Genomic DNA, 14,544 nt, shown 5'->3' on the forward strand with positions numbered 1-14,544 from the left:
TGCTTCCAAAGTGATGCACCCAATTTCTTAATTTCTCCTTATGCAGTATATGTCCTCACGTTATTAAATAATGTTTTGTACTAAAGCTATGGTTAGCTTCCTTAAGAACAAGGGTGAAAAATTTAGGCACATTAACTATATAGCAGGACAGTGCCTGCTACGCTGCTTGAATGCTACGTGTGATCAAAGTTGGAAGAGTGTTGAACTCTGACCTAACAAATGACAGTTTTTTATGTATGATAGGAGAAGGGGTAAGAAATTGCCTGTCTTGAAGTATAAGGTATTGAAAAAATAACGGTAGGAGTATATTCAAGAGGCACTTCTACAAGCTTTAGAATTAGTTTAAAGATAAGGAAGAAGGTATGCAAACTACACTGTAGTGCTGTATTTCTTTAAAGATAGAGGTACTGAAATGTAGATTATTCTGTGAATGGTCAAAGTATTTAAGGTGTTTCATTATTAGACCCAAGTCTCCAGGGCTGGATGGATTACCTCCTAGAGTTTTAAAGGAATCGGCAAATGTGATCTCAAAAACATTGACTGCAGTTTTGGAGAACTCCTGGAGTACAGGGGAAGTGCCAGATGATTGGAGAAGAACTAACGTTGTTCCTGTCTTTAAAAAGAGGGGAAAAGTGGACCCAGGAAACTACAGATCCCCATCAGCTTGAGATCAATATGTGAGAAAATCCTTGAAAAGATCATCAAGCAGTGGGGTTGCAAGCATTTAGAAGGAACAAGGTGATTATTAGAAGCCAGCTTGGGTTTGTTAAAAAAGAGGTCATGCCAGACAAAGCTTGGTTTTTTGTTTGTCTGACAAAGTGACTAGATTAGTAGACCAAGGGAATGCTGTGGATGGACTGTACCTAGACTACAGTAAAGCATTTGACAAAGTTAACCATAGCATCCTTCTTAATAAAATGGAATAATGTAGGATGGATGGTCCCACTACCAGACGGATTCATTGACTGAACAACCATACTCTTGGTCCTTAATGAGTCTATGTCTATATGGAGGAAGTATTCAGCAGCGTATCTGTGATGGAGATCAGAGTGGGGGGAGAAGAGAGTGCATTCCAGGCTGATCAGCATTCTCACAGTTTGCACTCCTTGGAGAGTGTGGAAGGGCCAAGGAAGAAAGTTAGACTAGCCCCGCCCTAGATTTCCCAAGAGTATTTTTCCCTTTAGCTCAGTTAAAGAACCTTTAGTCTGGCAAGATTTTGTATATGGTAGAGAACAATAAAGGAACTAGAGTTTGCATCTGACTCAGCATGGTTTTCTTCACTGATACCCTGACAATACCTCAGGGTTCTGTCTGAGCCTACTTCTGGTAGACCACAAATTAAGTGTGAGCCAGCAACGTGCTGCAGCTCCCGAAAGAGCCAATGTGTCTTGGGCTGCATCAAAAGAGGTATAAAATTGAGATCACCAGAAGTGATAGTTGTGCTGCATTGGTCAGACCACACCTGGAATACTGTGTCCAGTTTTGGTCACCAAATACAAGAAAGATGTTAAGGAACTGGAAAGAGTGGAAAGAAGAGCAACAACGATGGTAAAAGACTTGGAGGCTAAACCCTATGAAGAAGGTGAAAGGAACGGGGTCTGTTTAACTTAAAGCACAGAAGACTAAGGAGAGAGATGATAACAATTTTCAAATTCTTGGAGGGTTGTCACAGGGAACACAGTGTGGATTTATTCTCCATGGTGCCCAAGGGTAATAAAATGGGTGGTTACATGGAGAGATTAAAACTCAAAATTAGGAGGAATTTCCTGACTGTGAGACCTATTAGGCAGTGGAATAGCCTGTCTCCTAGATTGTGAATGCTCCATCACTGGAGGTTTTCAAGCATCTGGAAAAAAAAAAACTTGTCTGGGATGGTCTGAGGATTCCTGCTGTGAGCAGTGGATAGAAATCAAAGACCAATTGAAGCGAATCAAAAGCTCCAGCATCTCCTCCAATCCTATGATCCTATGATCTAGGTGGTCCAGGATTACTTTTGAGATACAGTCAGGAGTTTCCAGCAAGCATTCAGTTCTTGCTGTAGAAAAACAACAAATATCTTCTCATGTGTCCTGTATGGTTTGCCTCTGAATTCAAGATAATATGTCTGCTCAGAAAAGATACACATTTATAAATCAAATCAAATCAACAACTTAAGAACTGGAATTCTGAATTTGGGAACTACCTGTTTATTGCTGTTTATAAAATCCCAGCACAAGAATCATCCTGTGTCACATGAGCTGAAATTGTCTCATACAATAGAACTTTTAGAGCATTTAGTTCTTCTTCTTGCCCCTCTTTTGACCAGAGCAGGTTTTGAGAGCACATGGGGATGGTGGCTGCATTGTGATAGGCATAACTGCTTCCATATAGCCAAATAGACAATTGGACTCCAGCCTGTATTTTTTTTTCTAAAAAGGTAGAGGTGTGATTCAGCTATATTATTCTGGAATCATGAAATTCTGATATAAATCTTTTTAAAAATCTTTTTTTTTTTAAAAAAGATTTTTTTCATTGTGTGAAATATACCTTAGCCCATACTCAGAACAATACAAGAGGGGGGAACGCTAGAACTAAAGTCCAAGCTACTCTGAAAATTCTTGCCAAGAACAAAATGCTACACAACATCCCTATGCTTCTGCTTTAAATGGATGGCTTTCATTCAGAGATGCAACAGATGAAGAAGAGATAAAACATAAGTTGCTGCCTAAAGGATAGATGGCAACATCATCTGGATGCTCCATGAAATTATGGTGATGAACTCTGTCATATGTGAAAAGATCTGCTGGAGGCATCCTAAGACTATTAACCAACAAGTCACAGCCCATCAGCTATAACCCAGAATATTAACTATGAAATAAAACAGCAATTGATTTAATGTGAGTGTATAAACACAGCTGGGCAAACTGTAGCCCCGGGGCCCATGTAGTTCCTGATGATGGCCTTCAGAGTCCCTGATCTGATGGTTAAATACTGATGAGATAGTTTTCTGCCATTCTTAGCTGAGAATCAGATGAAAACGGTACTGTAGCCCTTAAAATAGTAATGTCCCAAAGCTCAGTCTCACCGGCATTTGATGTAGCACACCCACTTCATGGCCTTCAGCTTCTCCCTTCAATATTACAAATGGCCCTTGGCTACTAAAAATTTGCTCACACCTGCCACAAAGAGATTGAATTTCCTTTAAATGAGAACTAGCTTTGCTTTGGCATCTCCAGCTCATACCTAAGTTCTGCCATGCTGTCATTTGGCTTGTATGTCCAGAAATTATCCACAAAAGGCTTAGTGCTCTGAGACCATTTAGAGCCAAGGAGACATCTTGAGAAGGTTGGGTCAGCCAAACAGCTGGAAGATTGTTTTGCAAGGAAAAACACTTCAGAATGCAATCGAAGGTACCTAAAATACCAAAACCCAAAACATTTGTTTTAATTCATTAATTGCAGCACGATATATTTATTCCTGAGCATTATACTAAAGCATGAATACATTTAATCATGCCAGTGTAAATATAATAAAGTATCAAAATGCAGAACAAAACCATACTTTGGGAGTGTTCCCAGGTCATGATACTACTATAGTGAAGGTCTATTTCAGGTAGATCAGTGTTTTCCAAACTTGGCAACTTTGAGATGTGTGGACTTCAACTCCCAGAATTCCCCAGCCAGCAAAGTTGCCAAGTTTGAAAAACACTGATGTAGATTCATAATGAACTTCCCTAAGGAAAGCAACTTTCAGTCACACACACAAAATACTTTGCAGACAGCTGGTCTTTCAGATCCCAGCCCATTAAGAGCTTTAAAGATAAGCTTGATTGTAAGAGAGGAAGACAGATTTTTTTTTACAAATAAATAAATTGGTACCAGCATCTTGAATTCACCCTAGAAACAAATAAGCAACCAGCATTATTCTACTGAAATTGGAGCAAGAAAGACAACATTGCTATTCCAGTAAAAATTCTGACAGCTGAATCCTGCATCACCTGAAGCTACTGAATTATCTCCAAGGGCAGTATCATGTGCAATATGCTGCAGTAATCTAGCTAGGTAATTACCGGTATATGGAGCAGCATGGCCAGACTACTACTACTACAGTCCTGTTTTATGGCCTAAAGCTTGGAGTAAGGTTTGAGGGGCAATGGATAAGTAGGGCAAGTAGGAAACTAGATAGGCATCAACCCAGAGGGCACAGCCCATAAAGTTGGAAGACTTGTGGTCCTTAGAACATACTTTACCTTTCTGTCATTTTCATTTCACAGTATGGAAAAAGCCAGCTACCCATAACACAGAGAACGGGAAATAAACTAAGACTATCTTTCTGGAGCCTATCACATAATGTACTATGCACATTGTTCATGACTATATATAATTTTAATAATATATTAAGACACCTACTTTGCTTTGACCCATACAACCCTGACATGGATTCATGGGTCTGTGTTCTCTCTGTTTCTGATGTACTAGTATTGTTTTGCACTGCAGATATGCTGCCATAATTTGCATCTGAAGGGAGTTTGTTGTTCTTAGCTTTCCTCCAGCGATCAGCACTGTAAATAGTTCCAGCAACTGGCAGAATGATGAAGGAGACACTAATAAACCTAGGGAAAACAGAAGTTCATTACTGCAGAAGTCTTGATGCTTTGAGGCAATTGTTGGAATATCCTTTTTTTGCAGACACACCCAGTACTTACAAGCAAACACCTATGAACACATCAATGGTAGAAAAGTCTTTTGCACACCTGGCCACCGTGCTAAATGAAATTGTTGAGTTGAGAGCAAAGAGTGATGGGAAAGGCAACAGGAAAGATGTGGACTTGAATTTAAATATATCTGTCAGGAGAGAACAACAGTAACAACCCATGGTCAGGACAAAAGAGCATGTTGTGCTTACAGATTTTCATTGCTTCTTAAAGGAAATTCATGGAAACGTTTGTTTTCTTGAGGTACAAAGAGTGTTTGTATCTGGTACAGAGAGTTTTTATTGCATTTCTATCTGAAAAGTAGTAAACTCATATGAGTCTTTCTTTAAAAAAAAAAGAATCACTCATTTTCCCCCCCTGTTTTTAATCACCTGTTTCAGAGAGAAGAAAGAGAGATATAGCTGGTGCTCTCCAGTTTTGTTGTGCTTCAGTTCTCACAATCTCCCAACCCACAGAACTCCCAAGGAGATAACAACACCTCCACCAACACAAGCAGGACAGTATCTAAACGGAGAGCAAGGCCCACTCCCTCTTCGCACTGAAGATGTTACCTAGTCTGGCAATGAAACGTCTGCAAGCAACCGACCAAGCTCAGAGAGCATCAAGGACTCCACAGTTCAACCCTGAGCTACAAATATTCACTTCAATTGAAAAATACGTGCAACTTGGCTCAGAGTCCCTCCTCGGGGGGAGATGGGCAGTAGTACAAATGTGAGAAATAATTAATTAATTAATTAATTAATTAATTAATTAATGGTCTGAGGGTCATTCTGACCACCAGATAGCATCTCTCAGTGAATGGGGTCCTCTTGTACCCCCCATCCAGTACTGCTGGGGACACACATTGAAGCAAGCCAAAGAAAAAGCTGAATAGGATGCTGGGCAAACAAGGCTGAATAAATAGTTTGCAGGTACAAAAGTTTCCATGTTGGAACCCACCACTGAAAATTGGCCACAGCCCCCTAAATCCATCTGCCATGCAATGTCAAATACTCTTTGATGGATTTCAGCTTTAGCTTTCTCTAAACTTAGGGGCAGGAGAGAGTAGATGGAAAGGCCACAATAACACCGGTCAGCTGAGATGTTTTCCTGTCCATCTTGATGGAACACCATCAAGGAGAATTAATGGGGCCAGTGAGCCTTTGGAAAATAGGAGGTTAAGCCAGTAAGAGAGTTGGTAAACACAGACTCTCCCTTTTGGTAGAATCATACAAGTTTACATCTGGATTAAAACATTTAAAGCATGGCATGGAATTTGGAAGAGTCCTCGTAAAAACCTAGATTGAACAATGTCTAAGGCAGTGTTTCTTCACCTTGACAACTTTAAGATGTGTGAACTTCAACTGGGGAATTCTGGGAGTTGAAGTCCACACATCTTAAAGTTGCCAAGGCTGAGAAACACTGGTCTAAGGGCTTTGTAGGTATATGCCTGTGCACCATATAGCATTTAAAAAGCTTCATGGCAGCAGGTGCATCTGTCCCTTTTAGAATGAAAAATACTCAGGATCTCATTGGCATTATTATTAACTTTGGCAGAAATGGTTCTAATTTGTTTCTGCCAAGCTCCAGAGGCTTGAAAAATCACACTAAAGTCTTTAAAAGGAATACATTTGGCTTTTGTATGCCAAATATCCCCAACTATCCTGATAAGGCCCGGAGAAACAAGTTAATGAAGGCAAGTCACAAGTAACACTGAATGTACATTTACATTTAATTAAAATGAAATGAATTATATACAGTTAATATGATACACCATAGTGATGAACATTATGTGTTTAATAAATTATAAGGTGATTTAAGATGAACTGTAATCAGTTGGTGAAAAGGTGGTGGCTTAGATAAAGGAGAGAATGTTATGTTGCGAGGGTGAAAGGATCAAAATGAAAAGTTGTTGATGTACTATTTGATTTTTATTTTGCAATATCTTAACAAGTAACCCTGTGTCATATAAGGGGTTTAATGTGCAATTTTTAAAGTATCATGTTTGAATGGTGTACCGACTTTATTGCACAATGCCAAACCCCTTGCAAAATATCTCTTAATTGTAAATAAGCTATTCATTAGCAATAAATGGATAGGGTTTATTTTCAGAATTAATGAAATATACTCTATGAGCAAATAAAGGAATTAATATTTTTTCCCCAATGCCTTACTATTGTTTTTACAAGAAAACTGCAAGGACTAGTCCAGGATCAGATGTGAAAAATATGATTCAAAAATTAGGTAAGGGGGAGGGAGGTAGAGGATGCACAAACCAACTTAACTTTTTATTTAGTCAGTAAACCCAGAACTGAAGTTTTTGCAAGACAGCAAAACTCCATGCCACTTGATTGTAACAAATTAACACGCATGTATGTGTAGGAAATCAGCACATAACAGTCCTTCAGAAATTATTTTCTTATCTGAAAGATTTATATACTAAGGACTAACATAAATACTATCCATTTACCTAATGTGGCTAATGCTGTAATTTCTTCTTCATGGCAGGAATCAGGGACACATATTCCATTGTAGTAATCAATTCTCTCCTAGGAATATAATGGTTTTAAATCTGTTGCTGGATGGTTTGGCAAAAGCAGACAAATTAACTGGATATTCAAAATGCATTGACTTCAGTGGGGCCCAAACAACGAATGAGAAATCATAAGTCTATCAAAGGAGTCAGCAGATTAATTCAAGGAAAGCGCTCAAGTGGGTGAGATTCCTGAAGACAGAATATGGCCATAGTTAAAGCAACAGAGAGAGAGAAGAGCCAGCTTTCCCCAAAAGGTGCACATGCTCAATCTTTGTCACAATAGGTTTTTTTTTAATGCCTTTGAGTCAGTGTTGACTCCTGGCAACTGCCTGGACAAGTCCCTGCGGTTTTCTTGGGAAGATATCAAAAGTGGTTTGTCATTGCTTCCTTTCCAGGGCTGAGAGAGAGTGACTGACTCAAGGTCACCCAGCTGGCTGTGTGCCTAAGGCAGGACTAGAACTCACAGTCTCCTGGTTTCTAGCCTGGTGCCTTTAACCTCTACCCCAACCTTTCTCTCTGCCACAATACTACACCTTTATTTATGTCCATGAGAGCCAGTCTGGTCTAGTGGTTAAGGCAACAGGCAAGATACCAGGAGACTGTGAGTTCTAGTCCTGCCTTAGGCACAAAGCCAGCTGGGTGACCTTGGCCCAGTCACTCTCTCTCAGCCCTAGGAAGAAGGCAATGGTAAGCCACTTCTGAAATCTTGCCAAGAAAACTGCAAGGACTAGTCCAGGCAGTCACTGAGGACTGGACATGATTGAATGGCAAAAAAAAAAAAAGTATACACAGTAGCACCTTTGTACACTGATGTCAAAGCACTATATGTGGAGATTTTATTTCATTTCATTTCATTTCATTTTTATTTTTTATTGAAAAACTCATGAGGTAGCATGAGCTGAGAGACTATGCTTTTACCAGTCCTGGATACTAGAACTCCACCATAGAGGGATATATCTTTAATCCTGTTATTCAAGGTATTCATTTGCTAGAGCAGGGCTACTCGATCAGGTTGCAAAAACCTAGATGGGAGCAAAAGGATACAGAAAACATTCTGCTGCCATCTAGTTATCTATCCCTTCTAGAGCCAACAAGAGAAATAATGGCTCTTACCTTGAAAAACAGTTTTGTCGGAGATTCTAGAATCTAGTCTAGTGTTTCTCAACCTCAGTAACTGACCGGGGAATTCAGGGAGTTAAAGTCCACACATCTTAAAGTTGTTGAGGTTGAGAAACACTGATCTAGCCCATTCCACCTCAGATTTTAGAATGCAGATGTCTTCATGCCTATAATGCTTCTAGAGTGAGGACTGTCTTCATGCTGAATCTTTTTTGCTAAAGGTCCTGGGAGAGTTGGCACTAGCATTTCAATGTGGCAAACTTTTGTTATATGTTCAGACAACAGCAGTGTATCTCACCCACTTGTTGCAACTGAAGTTTGCAATATCGTCCACGGAATCGTCCAGAAGGAGCCTCTGCAGAAATGCATTCAGTGTAAGATCCCAACCTGTCCACATTTCCATTCAAGATATTGCTGCTGTATTTCCCAACGGAATCATACACTGTAACATCAAAGCAAAGAGGCTGATCATCTCCACCCTCAGACTGACTTAAGCAGGAAAGGATAACTTCTATATTCTAAGTGGTTGCTTGCTCCTCCAAACAATCTGAGGTAGCAGGCCATGACCAAGCACCAACACAGGTGACAGTCCTAGGAATTGTTGGGCCCTCTCATAAACACACAGCAAATGCATACGAAATACCCAGGACTGCAACTCTTCGATTGCACTCTCTTTCCAACTCTGAACAGTAATCTTTTCTGGTGCCTTGGTGCTTGATAAATCCATAAGTCTTCATTTAGGGATATGTTCCCACTTCTTGGAATATAAAATTCAAAAGCACATCCACAGCTTAAGCCATATTGATCTTAATATTAACAGGCACATAGAGACTGAATAAAATAGGGCAATAGTGGGACAAGCCCATAAACATGTGTGTCCCCTTACAATATAATGACATCCACAGCCACCTTTTCAAAACCCATTTCTGGGGTGTACAGTAAACATGAAAAAGAAGCTTTTGTTGTATTTGTCTCATCTCAGAATGTTTAAAATTGTACTGAACATACATTAAGACCCTTCCCCACTGATTTGTTAATATCTGATAGTTCAACTCCTTACTTCAATTAGTTATTGCACATAAATAATACTTACTCTTTGTTTATTAAAAAATACCGTGAAGTTGGAATAATCCCAAACCCATTACAAAACGGATAGTAATTTAGCACTAATAGGGGTAAACCCACCTTCACAGCGTGCTGAAGACCTGAGAAAAACGGCCTCTACACCACGGTGATCCATAATTAAATTTTTTGGTGAAAAAACCCTAAATTCTTTGAAGAACCTTTTTTTTTTTTTTTTTAGTATTTTTCAATCTTTTATCTGTAGACAACTGGTCACATTAAAAATGCTAACATCTGGCAATTCCTAGGCAGGGATGTTTCTCCAGAGGCTTGCTGCAGTTCAGAGATTCCACTCCAGAGAACCTGGGGAAAGCTGAGAAGAATATTTGTGTCCCCTGTAGCCCTTAGATTCATCTACAGAAAGGCAATATGGAATATCTCATTGGCAGCCTGGTGAGGGACTCTAACATCCTGACTCTTTTGATTGTCTTTAAAATTTATTGCAAGCCCCTGGAACAGCCTCATTTGATAGGTGAGGTATAAATATCTGAATCCAATGAATAGTCTGAATCATACAATGCAAACTTGTATCACTTCTACTTACTCTTTATTGCATACATTTTGGGTTTCTCTGCATTCAGGTCAGACAGGAATTCAGTGACGTCTTCCCAACATTCATGAGTTATGTTTATTGCAGGAGAAGCCGCAGTCAGGAAAGAAAACAGGAAAAGCTTGAAGACGTAGGTCACCATTTCCCCACGTTCACGTTTATCTCTAGGCTTCTGCCTTTTGGACGAGTGGCAAACAGTACTTAAGGACTGTACCGCAGCCACTTGCTTTGGGGGTGGGAAGACATCCCAATCTCCACAAGTTAATTAGAAATGTTCAGTGCTCTTTGGAAACAGAGGCAGCACAATGGAAATTGTACCAGCATGAAAAACCTATTTCTGCACCAGTATTGTCTCGCTTTGGCCCATTTCCTCTTAACCACCTGCTGCCATTCGTTCCAGAGATCAAGCAACTTGTTATCTTTTTTGATGATGTTTCCATCACAGCTTTGGACTTTGTATACATGTATACCCTTTGAGAGTTTATACTGGATTATGGAGAATGCTGTTCTATCAGGGCATTCTAGAATAGTTCTGTGCAGCTGAGTTCTTTTATGTTTAAATGTTCTAAAGGCCAAATAATGCATGAGCCTAATGTTGCCGATGCAAGCAGAGGCAGAAGAGATAGTTAGGGGGTGTGGGTTTCATCTTCCTCCTGCAGTTAAACAGCATCTTGGGCTGGGAGTGGGAAGAACATTTTTCCTGGAGCTTCAGCAGAAAGAATTAAATCCTTTCAGGCCATCATCTTAAACTGCTTCATATTGTACAGTCCACAAATTCCTAAGTAGTTTAGAAGAACAGGTGAACTCACTACTCAGCATTTGAATAGTTGTACATTTATTTTTATTTCAGTTCTTTGTATTATTTAGATGTTTTGTTCTTTGGGAAAACTCTGTTTTCAAGGCTACTGGCCCAATGAACAAAACAGGATTTCCAGTTCTGTTAAGCAGGAGAATGCCTATATTATGAAATAGTCTCAAGCTTGTCTAAGAAAAGGAAAGAAGACAGATGGTCAGGCTGCAGGTTTCACTTCTCCCATGGATTAGACCTTTAGAAACCAGGTAGCTTCAATCTTCTATTTCTTAGCTCTTTATAGTCTTCTTGCCTTGCAAGTGACCATCTTAAGAATCTTTGTTTCCTGCACCTTCAGGGAAAAATGAAGTATTTAAAGCACTCTTCCCCAGCTGAGTATCTTTCAGATATTTGGGAACACAACTACCACAGCTATGTTGTCTGGTCATTTTGGGATTTGTAGTCCCCAAACAACTGGAGAACACCAGCTTAGGGACGCTGGTTTTAAGAGCCAAGAAGAGGCATAGGGAGGTGGTGCCAGTACTAAATAGAAATTGCAATGGAGGTGTAAGAGAACCAGAAGGAAAAGAAATAGAAGCATCACTCAAAACGAGGGCAAGCCTCACACTTCTCTCAGTGTTGAAAGCAAATGCACAACTATCTCAACTGGAAGTCCCCCTTCAAACTATTATTAATTGTAAAGGTAGATTTACTCCACTTTTCTGTTATAAACCTCCATCCCCACCCCAGGCAGCTTACATAATGGTAAAAGACAGACAAGCTAAAATAGTAAGAAATTCAGTACAAAGTTATTAAAGAAAAAAATGTATGTTTAAGAGAAGGTGACACCCAGTCAAAATTCACTTTTTAAAAAAAGGTTGGGGTAAACAGAATAAATTTAAGCCTTGATCTGAACAAGGTGCAGCAAGAGAAAAAGGGAGAGTGGCCCAAGGGCTATATGAATTCAGACTGCAGGAAACAAATGCATTTCAATCTTCCTTGCAAATAGAAAACTAACTCCTCAGAAAAATGATCCAGATTAAATGGCTTTATATAGAGTATCTTTTTTTTTTAAAGGAACCACATCTCCCCTCACATTATGAAATAATTCTATTCCACTATTTCATTCTTCATGTATCCAAATTTATAATGGTGGGAGAATTGACCTAGGGAAGGGATTCCTCAATTAAAGTGCACAAGAGAAGGCTCTTTCTAGGGTCATCAGCTCCCTAACCATGAACCATCTCTCAGAAGACAGTCCATCCTGAAACTAGACCATTCAGACTTCAAAATTCAAAACTAGCCCTTTAAGGTATTTAAATATTAGGAAATACAAGTATTATATCTGAAAAATGAATTGCCAGATTCTGGAGACTTGGAAGCTCTTCCCCATAGTCCATACAGATCACGTTGTTGTTCTTATTATGGTATATGTATGGTGACCATATTTTCTTGGAGAAAATAAAGGACTAACCTTAAAAAAAGGCAAATCTGAAAGAGGTCCATAAGGATAAAAAAAAATCTATTTATAACTTTGCTTTACAAAGGACAATTCAAGAGCAAAACCAAGCAAGAACTTTACAAAAACACGTATGCTAATAAAAATGCCTAAATCAAACAGTATATATAAATTTATTTTAAAAAGACAATTCAGTTTCCCTACTTTTCACAGGAATGTGAAAGACTGTGCATTAAGTGGTACCATGTGCATGGTAAAAGTTAAATGACCAACCCAAAGGACAAAAGTGAGTTTTTGAAACATATGTAAATCCAAAGGACAGCTTTCTGAAATAAAGGACTGTCCTTTATAATAAAGGAAATATGGTCACTGTAGGTATACAGTATTATTATTATTGATGTATATCCTTAGGATGCTTATGGAACCTAACTGTACAGTCTTAAACATAGGGCCAAGAACAAATGACCAAGCATAGTTACTCTCAATAATAATATAATTTCAGATGATATCGGGGATAATTGGTGAAGTAATGACACTGAGTCAACTTTCCAACTCCAGTTCTTTATTAGCTTCACCATACAAACAGAATCTAGCCAGACTAAAGGGTTCTAATTGAGCTAAGGGGAAAAATACCTAAAGCAGTCTAGGGCGGATCCAGTCTGACTCTCTTCTTAGGCCCACCCAGAGATTCCAAACTGTGGGGACATTTATCAGCCTGGAATGCACTCTCTTCTCCCCCAGACCTGAGCTCCATCACACTACCTCCCTCCTCAGGGACACATTCCATCTCAGATGGCTACAAAAGCAGTCCAGAGTCCAGAGTCCAGAGTCCCCTGATCGGAGGAGATGGGCGGGGACAAATTGAATAAATAAATAAATAAAAATAAAATAAATAAATGCAAAAGAGGGGTGACACACTCTCAGTTCTAGACCTTTTCTTTGTATCTGTAATAGGCATGATACAACTTTGCTAACGTATGAAAAGAGCAGGTAGGAGCCCAGAGTTGTGTCAACCTGCACTTCCAACCCAAGTTAAAGACCATTTTGAGACAACCACATTGCAAGGCCTTTGTTTCCTAAAATGTACCTATGTGGTGACACAAAATGCTTTCGCATTTGACCTTGCCAGCAGGAGATAAGGAGACCATGCAGTTACACAGAAAATGACAACGGATCAAAAAATTCCTGTAATAAAAAGGTAACTTTATTATTCATTCACTGTACAAAAAACCATCATTACCGCATAGTGACAAACCCATTTGTTATGTTGAAAAGTGCACATCAACAAGCATGAGGCTTTAAGAGGTACACAGGGTCCTTTTTTCCTTAAAAAAGGCAGTGATAAGCTTGTATACATCACTGACGGAAGAGTAACAGGTGTCTTCATACGTTACTGCAGCTCTGAGAATCCAGAAGCTCTTCAGATCCACCCAACCCTTGGTGAGTACAAAAAGGAGAGGTACAATGAGCATTTAATGGTTATCAAAGAAATCAAGAGCAATGGAAGTCAAAAGCTGGATGATGTCTCTACTAAATATCTAGAACTGTCTTCCCCAATCCCCAACCAGCATGGATCCATAAAGAGAATCACGGGTTGGGCAAAATTCATCTTAGAGGAAGTTTTCTGCTCCTGCGTGTTTTGTCAAACAGTTCATCAATAAATAACAGTTTTTCACAATTCTTTAGGGGCAAAGCAAAAAAAAAAGCCCCACATTTATTTACATATGAAATGTGTTTTATTACAATAACTATGGACAAAATGGGTAATGTTCAAGAGTGGCAACACCTTCCCTTGATTTTTAAAAACAGAGCATTTACTATGCCAGTCATGCAAGTATCTTTCTCTCTTAGCTATACATATTTACATACATTACATACATACACAGAATGTTTTTGATTTTTAAAAAAGTACAAAATTGGTAGAGGGAATACAGATGTGGGACAAAAGCAAAAACAAAACAAAATGACCTTTTGAGAACTGAGCGTACAAGGGACAACAGACAGTACCTTTTCGGTCTTTCTGAAATTCTTCTCCAGCAATAACAGGTGCAGCCTGAATTGTTGTTTCCTTCCCCCCTCCCCCCCACAAAAAAAGCACCAGAAGAGGGTAGAGAAGGTTCTGAGGAAATAAGAATCAAATGGGTCTATATTAACTTGTTTGTGCCAGAAGATTACGGGTAAACAGCTGCACGATGCAAAAGTGATGATCTGCACCCTCTGTCCTTGTGCAACAAGGAAGTCTTTTCAAAACCTTCACAATCTTTCAACAGCTTTGGTGTAAATGGTAATACTGACA

The sequence above is a fragment of the Candoia aspera genome, chromosome 2, assembly GCF_035149785.1.
Source record: "Candoia aspera isolate rCanAsp1 chromosome 2, rCanAsp1.hap2, whole genome shotgun sequence".
NCBI lineage: Eukaryota > Metazoa > Chordata > Lepidosauria > Squamata > Boidae > Candoia > Candoia aspera.